The sequence below is a fragment of the Nycticebus coucang genome, chromosome 4 (genome assembly GCF_027406575.1).
Source record: "Nycticebus coucang isolate mNycCou1 chromosome 4, mNycCou1.pri, whole genome shotgun sequence".
NCBI lineage: Eukaryota > Metazoa > Chordata > Mammalia > Primates > Lorisidae > Nycticebus > Nycticebus coucang.
Genome location: NC_069783.1, coordinates 43,349,159 through 43,360,665, shown reverse-complemented (window position 1 = coordinate 43,360,665; position 11,507 = coordinate 43,349,159).

Genomic DNA, 11,507 nt, shown 5'->3' with positions numbered 1-11,507 from the left:
CAAAGACGGCTGTAACCAAAAAATAGCTGGGCATTGTGATGGGTGCCTGTAGTCCCAGCCTCTTGGGAGGCTGAGGCAGGAGAATTGCTTAAACCCAGGAGTTGGAGATTGCTGTGAGCTGTGATGCCACTGCATTCTACCTAGGGTGACAGCTTGATGCTCTGTCTCAAAAAAAAAAAAAAAAAAAAAGAATATTTGATGAAATAATGGCCAAAACATTTCTAAAGTTGGTGAAAATTATACATCTACACATCTAAGGAACTCAGTGAACTCCAGGTAGGCAAAACTCAAAGAGGTCCATGTTGAGACACACTTATAATTAAGTTGTCAAAAAATAGAGAATCTTGAAACCATTAAGAGAAGCAAGTCATAATGTATAAGAGATCCTTGGTAAGATTAACAACTGATTTCTCATTAGAAACCATGGAAGCCGGGGCAGCGCCTGTGGCTCAGTCGGTAAGGCGCCAGCCCCATATGCTGAGGGTGGCAGGTTCAAACCCGGCCCTGGCCAAACTGCAACCAAAAAATAGCCGGGCGTTGTGGCGGGGGCCTGTAGTCCCAGCTACTCAGAAGGTTGAGGCAAGAGAATTGCTTAAGCCCAGGAGTTGGAGGTTGCTGTGAGCTGTGTGAGGCCGTAGCACTCTACCGAGGGCTATAAAGTGAGTCTCTGTCTCTACAAAAAAAAAAAAAAAAGAAAAAGAAAAAGAAACCATGGAAGCCAAAAGATAGTAGGATGACATATTCAAAGTGCTAAAAGGAAAAAAAAAAAAAAAAAAAACTCTTGACTAAAATTCTACATCTGACAAAATTGTCCTTTAAAAATGAAGGAGAAGTTAACACATTCCCAAGTAAAATGAGTTTTGCTTTCCGAGAACATTCTCAAGTGCTACTAAAAGATTCTTCAGTTTATGATGACTACTATTTTATAAAACCATGACTCAACTCCCAAGATGTGAGGAAGTCGTGGGCCTTATATGATCGTTTCCTGAGCTGCCAATTAGTACTCACTGATCTCCACCCCCCAATATTAGAGATGCACTTCTTTCCTTCCTCCACTCCACCCACAGGGTAGATGCAGAGGGACAGGCCCCCAGACTTCTTTTGCATATGTCTTAAAGGGGTTTGTCAAGGCCTTGAAAAAATCCAGATAATCCATCTCTTCATTTTTCAGTTGAGAAAGCTAAGATTCAGGAGATGAAGTGACTTTCCTGGACCCACGCAGGGGCCTAGTTGTTCTGGATCCACCGGCTTTGTGGACCTTTGTTTCCTCCACTCTATTATATATACTTTTTTGAGGCAGTGTCTCAAGCTGTCCCCCTGGGTAGAGTGCCGTGGCATAACAGCTCACAGCAACCTCAAACTCTTGGGCTCAAGCGATTCTCTTGCCTCAACCTCCCAATTAGCTGGGACTACAGGCACCTGCCACAACACCCATTTTTTGGTTGCAGTTGTCATCGTTGTTTTAGCTGGCCTGGGCCAGGTTCCAACCCATGAGCCTCAGTGTATGTGACTGGCACCCTACCCTCTGAGTTATGGGCACTGCCCTATTATAATTTTTTAAATCAAACTCAAATCTATATGGGAAAGGATAATTCAAATCATTTATGTTTGGGTAATAATAATCTCAATTACTTTAGAATTGCTTTCAAAAAGTCAAACATCTGTGAAATATCAGAATAAAGGAAAAAGAAAAGAGAAGACTGGATCAAGAGAACATGGAAATATAGAAAGAAAGAAGAGAGTGGAGAGAAAAAGAGACTAAGGCAAAGGAAGAGAAACGGAGAAAAAGGAAAAGAGAAGAGAAATTAAGAAGATTAAAAGGAAAGCGAGAAAGGAGAATCTGGGAAAAGGAATGGAATGGGTTGGGAGTCAGAGAGGCCTAGATGCCTCTGTAAGCAATGCAGGGGTGTTACATTTCTATACTTTAAGGAAGTTGCAAAGAAATGTAGAGATCAACAGTAGAGGTTTGATCTCCTGGCTGGGTTGGATCCTGGTGCATGGAATCCTGAGTCTAGCCATCTATACTTTCTCTTGCTGGTTAACATTATTCCGATAGTTTCAAAGGCCAGTTTGGGGCATGGCACCGCCTCAGCAATAAACCCTACCCTGCTCTCTGAATACAACTAAAACTTTGCCAATACTTCAGAAAAGATTTTACTAAAAATAGCTCCTCCCAGTATTCCCTGCTCTCTTTCTCTTGGGTCTATTCCCACCTGGCTCCATCCTCTAATCTAGATTCCCCACAGCTGCCCCAGGTCACTACCTTGGTTTAGTTGCTTATCTGGACTTCTTCCTTCTCTCTTCACAATCGCTTGATCTGGGTAGAACCCAGAAATAGGGCATCCTGGTAGGGATATCTATACCAGAAACCATTCCTTGCCTCCTTATCTCATCAGAACAGCATCCAGTTTTCCCTTTGGGCACTCACCCCTCTCCGTTTGCATGGTAGCCATGTTGTTTGGGTGGTCCTGAGCTCAGCCCCAGCTTCAGGGGAGAGTCCTCACTGCCTTAATACCGTCACTATAACCCTAATCCTTTTGCCATAATTATGGGTGAAAATCATGGTCACGCAATCCAGGTGTAGGTCAGCATGGCATTCTGCGCAGACTCAGATTAGTCTGAATTCACAGAGAAGTTGGGACTTAGGTATCTAACTCCATTAAAGGAAGAGAAAGCCGTCGCCATTTGGACTGAGTGACATGAGGTTGTAGTCTAGATCTGCTATGGCCATTTTGCCACCAAAAGGGAGATAGCCATGTGGAGGAGGGCTGACTTTGAGAATTGCAGAGAAAATAAGCCAGAGCCCTGATCCAACCACACCTGAAGGTCACCCTACCCTCGGACATTTTATTCATGTGAACCCAGAATTTCCTAATTGTTGGATATTCCATTACTTAGGACAAAACACATCCTCTTGACACTACATTCTGCTAGCCTCAATCCTGCGTGACACACAGGCCTTTATCCTTTATTTCCTTCTTTCAAGTAAAGGGGTTCGATTTACTCAGGCTGACCCCCAGCAGAGTGCTGGGTAACTCCTCAAAGAAATGCCACTGACAAACAGGACATTTTTAGCCTGGAACAAGAGCACCTGAATTCTTAGCTCTGCTCTCTATCAGCCAGTTTCCCAAGCACACTCCTGGGCAGTGTTTCTGCAGCTGCACCCATTATGTATAAATATCCTCTCCACTCCCGGATGTGCTCTAGTTGAATACCATAGGGTGTGTGATGGGAGCATTGCACCCCGGAGAGGACTTAGAAAACCCAGACATGGATATTTTGTTTCTCAATAATTGAATGGGAAGGGCAACTTTATTTCCAAGTTAGGAAAATAGAAGGAGGTCTTTGATGAGTTAGAAAAGGAGACCGAGACTCAGTTATCATCATGTGTTTTAAGAAGCAATCAGTGGCTGGGCGCAGTGGCTCACACCTGTAATCCCAGCACTCCAGGAGGCTGAGGCAGGTGGATTGCCAGAGCTCACAAGTTCGAGACCAGCCTGAGCAAGAGTGAGACCCAGTCTCCAAAAATAGCCATGGCGTTCGCCTATAGTCCTAGCTGCTTGGGAGGCTGAGGCAAGAGAGTTGCTTAAGCCCAAGAGTTTGCGATTGCTGTGAGCGGTGATGCCATGGCACTCTGCTAAGGATGATAAAGTGAGACTCTGTCTCAAAAAATTAAAAAAATAAAAATTAAAAAAAAAAGACGCAATCAGTATTAGCAACAGACGGGTCTGTTTGTCTTGTTGCTGTGCCCTACACAGCTGAGCCGGGAAGGGCTGTCTTCTTGCATCTTTCACACCAGCATGATCGAAGGAACTAGGACTTGGAGGGAAGGTGAGGGATGAAAAGATGAAGGGTCCATGGTAATGTGCCTGATGCTTCTCTAAGGCAAATCCAGTAGAAACTGATGAGATGACCCCAGCAAAGAAAAAAATTATAAAAGTATTTTTCACATTCCTCAGTTCTTTGTGTGTGTGCTTGACAGGCTGCTAGTACCATCTTCTTTCCACCCCAGCAGAGACTGCTGCTGGCCCCTTTGTTTAATCTCCACATCTTTCCTAATAATAGAATCTGCAGTTTGTAGTGGCGCACGTGGCTACCCAGAATAAAACTACGTTTTCCAACCTCCCTTGCAACTAGACGTGCCATGTAACTAAGTTTCATCGAATGAATGAAATTGGAAGTATTGTGTACAAATTTCTGGAAGTATTCTTCAAGAAGGAAGATTCCTTTCTTCCCCCTTCCTCATTCATTATAACACAAATACAGATGTGATAGCTAAAGCTTGCACGGCTGCCTTGGACCGTGAGGCAGCATGCTAATGTTGGGGGAGCAGCCAGACAGAAGGAACCCGAATTTTATATGATTTAAGATTATATTCTAGCCCTCGACTTCCTATCCAGACTTCATCTAAGTAAAAGAGAAATAAACCCTTATTTTAGTTACAAATTATTTTAGTTTTCTGGCACATGCACTTGTGTCCAATTCTAACTTTAAGGGGTGGGGCCTGTGGCCCAGTGAGTAGGGCGCCAGTCCCATATACCGAGGGTGGCGGATTCAGACCCAGACCCAGCCAAAATGCAACAACAACAACAAAAATAGCCGGGCGTTGTGATGGGCGCCTGTAGTCCCAGCTACTCAGGAGGCTGAGGCAAGAGAATTGGCTAAGCCCAAGAGCTGGAGGTTGCTGTGAGCTGTGATGCCATGGCACTCTACCAAGGGCGACAAAGTGAGACTCTGTCTCTAAAAAAAAAAAACAATAAAAATAAAAATAAAATAAAATAATAAATTCTAACTTAAAATTACCTTTCTATGTTCAAAAACCACCATCTTATGGAATACTATTCAGCCACTAAAAAAGATAGTGACTTTACATCTCTTGTATTAATCTGGATGGAGTTGAAATACGTTCTTTTTAGTAAAGCATCACAAGAATGGAGAAGCAAGAATCCAATGTACTCAATTCTGATATGAGGATAATTGATGCTAGTAGGTGGGTGGGGAAATGGGGAGCAGAGAGAGAAGGAGGGAGGGGTGGGGTGGTCGCGGGGTATGGCACACCTCTTGGGGGCAGTACGCGATTGTAAGAGGAACTTGACCTAACAAATGCAATCAGTGTAATCTGGTTCTCTGTACCCTCATTGGTTCCCCAACAATAAACTAAAGGAAAAAAAAAAACCATGCTTTTTCTTCCTGGCACCCTATAGTCCTTTTGTGTACTTTATGTTTATTTTCTCAATATTTCCTTGGGGCATAATATTAAGCCTGACATTTCTATTTTATAGAAGTACAGAAAAATGTCACGACTCAGTTCAAAGTACTCCCCAAGGCCATGAAGTGGGCTTAGCCGAGAAGTTGTAACTCCTGCTCCCCTAGTACATGCTTGTCCCCATCAGAGGGTATTAGGAACAGGTAAATTGCAGCAGAGCCTGGGCCATCAGCATGGAGGAGCTTTCCAGCCACATAGCTCCCCAGGTGAACGTGTCTGGAGTTAGGAGCCTGTCAGAGATGCTCCCATTTTTAGTTCAGGCTGGCTCTCTCAGGAAGAGTCCAGAAGCAGAAGAGAGATTTTTAAAATCAACAGCTGTTCCTTCATAGCCATGAAATAAGCTATTGGAAAACAGAGCAAGTTGAACTTATCCTTTTCCTGTCCTGTAGAATCAGGACCAGAACTGTATTTACCAATGACTTGGGAGAGCCTGGTGAAATCTGCAGGTAACAAACACTGTGCTCTTCTAGGGAGTAAAGGGCTGAGAAGATGAGACCAAGTCCAGGAGGATGTCACAAAGCCTCATAAGCAGACAGGCAAGGAGCAGGTGACAAGCTGAGGCAAGTGACAAGCTGGGGAGGGTTAGCACCCTCTCAATTCATGGGCTGGGAGATGATGGTTGAAGCACAGAGATTATTGTTCACTATTCTCTGAAGACATTAACCTGTGAGCCAGTGTAGTCAAGAAGTTCAATGCAATTCAACGGCACAGTGTTAATCAAGAGTCTCTGATACAGCCGGGCGCAGTGGCTCATGCTTATAATCCTAGCACTCTAAGAAGCTGAGGCAGGGGGATTGCCTGAGCTCATAGGTTGAGACCAGCCTAAGCCAGAGTGAGACCCCATCTCTAAAAAATAGCTGGGTGTTGTGGCAGATGCCTGTAGTCCCAGCTACTTGGGAGGCTGAGGCAAGAGAATCACTTGTGCCCAAGAGTTTGAGGTTGCTGTGAGCTGTGACACCATGGCATTCTACTGAGGACAATAAAGTGAGACTCTGTCTTAAAAAAAGTGTCTCTGATGTGCCAGACCTCATGCCAGGGCTAGTTTGCAAATATGTGCACAGTGGAGGTTCTGCTATCATGAACACATGGTCTAGTTCCAAGTGTCCACAGGAAAGGGGTTGGATACATTCCCCTTCTCTGCTCCCTGGAATACTGTGTGTAGAATGGATCACTGCTGTCAGAAGAAGCTGTAATAGAACTAGACAGGGCCCAAGAAGAGGTACAACAAGGGGCAAGTAATAGCCTCTGGGCACTGAGGTCAGGATTTTGCTCTGACCCCAGATCACACATTCCCTCCTCTATAAAGCCCTGCTTGATTGGATCCCCGAGGTAGACCTGACGACTCTCACTTGAGCGTCCACATTACTTTGTAAATAATTCCATTATGACACTTTACTTTGAGTCCTTTTTAAAATAAACTTCATCTTCTCTTCCAAAAACATGAAGGCAAGACCTCGCTTTTGTTATCTTTAGTACCTACAGTACACACACTCAAAAAACACACTAAATCAATGAGAGGATGGGAATAGATTCCATTAGTCTCCAGATCTAGAGCACAATCCACATGTGTATTTTAAATACATTGCATAAGATATTATGTATTACAAAACATAACAATAATTAAAACCAGACCAGGTATAAAATTAATAACATTCTAATCTTATCAAATTTGTAAATACTTTATTACATAGCTTAAAAAGTAAAGACTTTTTAAAGAACACAGTATATTTTCATGCCTAAAAAAATTGAAAAAATCCTTGGGGGCAGCACCTGTGGCTCAGTGGGTAGGGCACCTGCCCCATATACCGAGGGTGGCAGGTTCAAACCCGGCCCCAGCCAAACTGCAACAACAACAAAAAATAGCTGGGGATTGTGGCGGGCACCTATAGTTCTAGCTACTTGGGAGGCTGAGGCAAGAGAATCACCTAAGCCCAGGAGTTGGAGGTTGCTGTGAGCTGTGATGCCACAGCACTCTACCGAGGGCAACAAAGTGAGACTCCGACTCTACAAAAAAAAAAAAAAATTGAAAAATCCTTTTCTGTAAATATCCAGTGTCCAACTCAGCCCAATTTCACATAAACATCTTTTTACAAGTGGTTTGTTCAAAGCACAGTTTAATAATGGCTCATCCATTGCATTTGGTAGATCAGTTTCTTAATTCTCTTGTAATCTTAGTAGTTTTGTCCTCCCTCTCTTACTTCCTGCCATTTATTCTGTGAAGAAGCCAGGTCATTTCTTCTTAAAACAAAAAATATTTTCCTTATTTCTTTTATTCTCTGTATCTTGTTCTTAGAACACTAACACCGTGAAGGCAGAGATTTTAGTCTGTGCGATGTCAGCATGGAGACGTGTGCCTGACACATGAGAGTCATCCAACAAAGACTTAACAAACAAATATTTGCTCCATGCAGAAAGTTGACTGCTCAGCCAATAGCAGAACTTGCTAATCCCAGCACTCTCCTGTGAAGCCTGAACTAGGACTCCCAGTTTTCTAAACCCAACTCTCCAGGCAGCCACCACCAAGCAATCAGATTTGCTATCTAGGGTGAAATCTATTCCCTACGTTTGCTTCTCCCCCTTCCAAAAGTGTGTTTCTATATCCAAAACACATTGCAATGCCCACTGTCTGTTGAAATGTAGCATACGGTTTTTGACAGCACATCAATATCACTAATAGATGCAACTTTGCATTTCAAACTGAAAATTTTGATTATGTTTTGATCTCACCTTGTCTGACCTGGTTAGAATATCACTGTTTTTACCTCCTAACACAGCAGGTGAAGTGTGCAAGCCAGAAGTTGAAGGAGTGCCTCCTCTGCTGCTTTTTTCATTCTTTTTCTTGCGTTCATTATTTAGTTTTTCGATCTAAAGGTTGTTTGCAAAAATCCTTGGAAACTGCTTAATCGTTTGGGGATAGATGATTTTATGAAAACTAGATATAATCGTCTTGACATCCATAAACTCAAGTATTTCTATAATGCTGATTTCAATCCAGGAATGTGGTTTCAAAACATGCTGGCCGGCCTGGTGCAGTGGCTCACACCTATAATCCTAGCACTCTGGGAATCTGAAGCAGGTGGTCTAAAAAATTGCCAGGTGTTGTGGCAGACACTTGTAGTCCCAGCTATTTGGGAGGCTGAGGCAAAAGAATTGCTTAAGCCCTAGAGTTTGAGGTTGTTGTGAGCTGTGATGCCATGGCACTCTACTTTGAGACAAAGTGAGACTCTGTCTCAAAAAAACAAAAAAACATGCTAGCAAATTATTTTATACTTCCCATCAAGAGACAGAATTTACCTCCCTTCCCCTGCAACCTGGCCAGTCTCTGACAAATTAAAACATGGTGGAAGTAGCGTTATATGACTTACATGGTCAGGTCATAAAAGGTCATGCAGCTTCTACCTCCTTCACTAGAACAATCACTCTAGGAGCTCTGAGCCTGCAGGTGAGAAGCTGAACCACCCAGAGTCCTCCCTGCAGGTGCTCTGATCAATAGTTCCAGCCCATCTCAGCCTTCCAGCACCCTTCCCAAGGTGCCAGACGTGCAAGAGAAGCTGTCTTGGACCCTAAAGTCCAGCTCATTGGCTAATTAAATGCTACCACATGACCTCTGTCAATGTCCCAGGGAAGAGCAGAATCATCCAAGTAGATCCTCCCTAAATTCCTCATGCACAAGTTGTTAAGAACATGCTTGAAGTCCTGGCATGGTGGCTCATGCCTGTAATCCTAGGAGTCTGAGGTGGGAGGATCGTTTGAGCTCAGGAGTTCAAGACCTGCCTGAGCAAGAGTGAGACCCTATATCTAGGCAAAAAAAAAAAAAAAACTTGAAAAACTAGCCAGACATTGTGGTGGGTGCCTGTATCCCAGCTACTCAAGGCAGGAGATCCCTTGAGCCCAGGGGTTTGAGGTTGCTGTGAGCTATGCTGATGCCATGGCACTCTAGCCCAGTCAAAAAAAAAAAAAAACATTGTTGTTGTTTTAAATCATTAAATTAGGGGTTGTTATGTAGCAAAGGAAACCAGATGATAAGGAAAGTGTTTCTCAAGATCTGAGGTCTCAAAAAGAGGAAGAGAACACCTTGGGAAGGGGTAATTTGGGCCGTTGTGCCAGTGTTCACGAAGAGCTGGACACACATCTGCCAAGGGTGATTAGGAGGCAGCTGTGTTCTAGTGAAAAGTGCTGGACTTGAAGTCAGAAAACACTGGTAAATCCTCATGCTTAGTACCTGGTTCACCCTGTCTGTGTTCCTCACAAGGTTGTAGTGAACGTCCCCATCTACAAACAGGAAGGGACTCTGCTTCCGTCCCAGGTGAGCAGTTAAATTAGGTGAGCAGGCCTACTTCACGCAGTAAGGCGTAAACATATGTAAAAACCTTACTGGTCAGGATTTCATCCTTCTAAAGCTGCTCAGAGTTTAATTCAGAAAAGTGTTCTTGTCACTTCACCCTGCTTCTGAGAGACGAGAGAGGCAGGCAGGCAAGCGATCTCACAACCAGGGTGACAGTGCAAGTAAACTGCAAAGTGTGGATCTAGATGGCAGATCTCTGAGACGCAGCTGAGGGGCCAGTTCTAGAATGTGGGGGTGATGGGGAGCATAAGATACGACCTGCCTGAATTCTTCCTTGGTGTTCCAGGTCTGGAAGGACAACCAGTATTTCTGACAAGTTTATAAGGCATTGTTTATGAGGCTCGGATAAATAATTGGAAACATTGAGAATATTGGGAGGAGAGTGGTATAAGGAAGGTCAGTTGGAGAAAAAAAATGTGGTTGTCTATGCCATAGTCAAGCCCTAAATATGTACTGAGGAGCGAGAGAAAGGAGTTGCAGAGAGCTGCCTCTCAAACCTGCTTTGCCAACTCACAGCTGCCATCGCCACAGTGGAGGCCCAGAAGGTAAAGTTATGGCGCCACCTGCTGGACAAATGTAGGCTTGGATTCCTTCTACTTCCCGATTCTGTTCCTCCCTAAAATTCAGCCCTCCAGCGACTCCAAACCTGCAGGAGGCCCACATCCCAATGAGGTGGAAAATCACTGTTGTACTTACCAATATGCCTTCAGCTTTTTAAACCCTGTGCTTTTGGATCTGAGAATTGCAATATTATAAGCCTAGCACTCTTTCCCAAAACAGACTGGGATAGGATGAACATGTTCCAAGTCCCTTAAAAAGGTAGGACCAGAGGAGAGATGGGGTCCTCTAAGATTCCCCTGTCTGCAAATAGGCAACCATCCCTGCTAGTCCACCATGGGGGAGAGACATTGCTGAGATTCTGGGCCCGGCATGGGCTGATGAGAAAGGGAGCACCTTTACTGGCAGGTGAACTGTCAGAGATTCAGAGCCTCTACCAACACTGATTAATTTGATAAGCCCCCGCTCAGTGTAGAATGGGCCTGAAGGGCTCCATAATGACCCAGTGATGGCAGCAGATGCCTTGAAAATGCCCCCCCCATCATTAGAAAGCTATTAAGCATATCTAATTATTCCCTGGTGCTAATAAAGGTGCTAATGAGCCAGGCAAGTTTTCTCACTTTTATGGAGATAATTAGAAGGCCAATTATTTTTTATGTATATAAAAGAGTATAACCTTAACTGCTGTCCCTGCAGCTGGATTTTACCCTGCACTTGTTACAGAAGCTTCTTTGTAGCACTTCGTTATCCATTAACAAGGATCTCTGGGTTTTTAAACTTCAAATCATAGTCCACCTCAGATTCAGAGTTAATCTGAAGGACACAGAGAGGGGAAATAGGCCATGATCATTCCCTAAGATTTCTGGGATTAAGGGGTCGTCTTGGCCATACACTGTGCTTCAGAAGTTGTGTCTCACCTACCTCCAAGATTGTGGTTCTCAGACTTGAGCTCATAGCAGAATCACCTGGAAGCTTGTGGAAGCACAGGTTTCTGGGCCCCACCCCACAGTTTCTGATTCAGTACATTGGGGGAGGGAGGCAGAAATTTACAGATCTAATCGTTTTTTAGGTAATGCATCAGCATCGCTGGTTCTGGGAGAACACTGAGAAACATTGCTCTAAAACACGTGTTTTTATTATAACTTTGAGTCACAGACACCCCCTAGCCCCACCAAGAGATGAGTGGGGAGAATTCAAAGGGATCTATGACTTTGGCTGGGAAAAAACTTACATCTTTATCTTGACTAACATCTAACTGAAATTTTGCTTTTTTTGTTGTTGTTGTTACATAAATTAACCCTTTCTTCGTGGCCTGTGCTGTCTGAAAAGGTAGAGCTT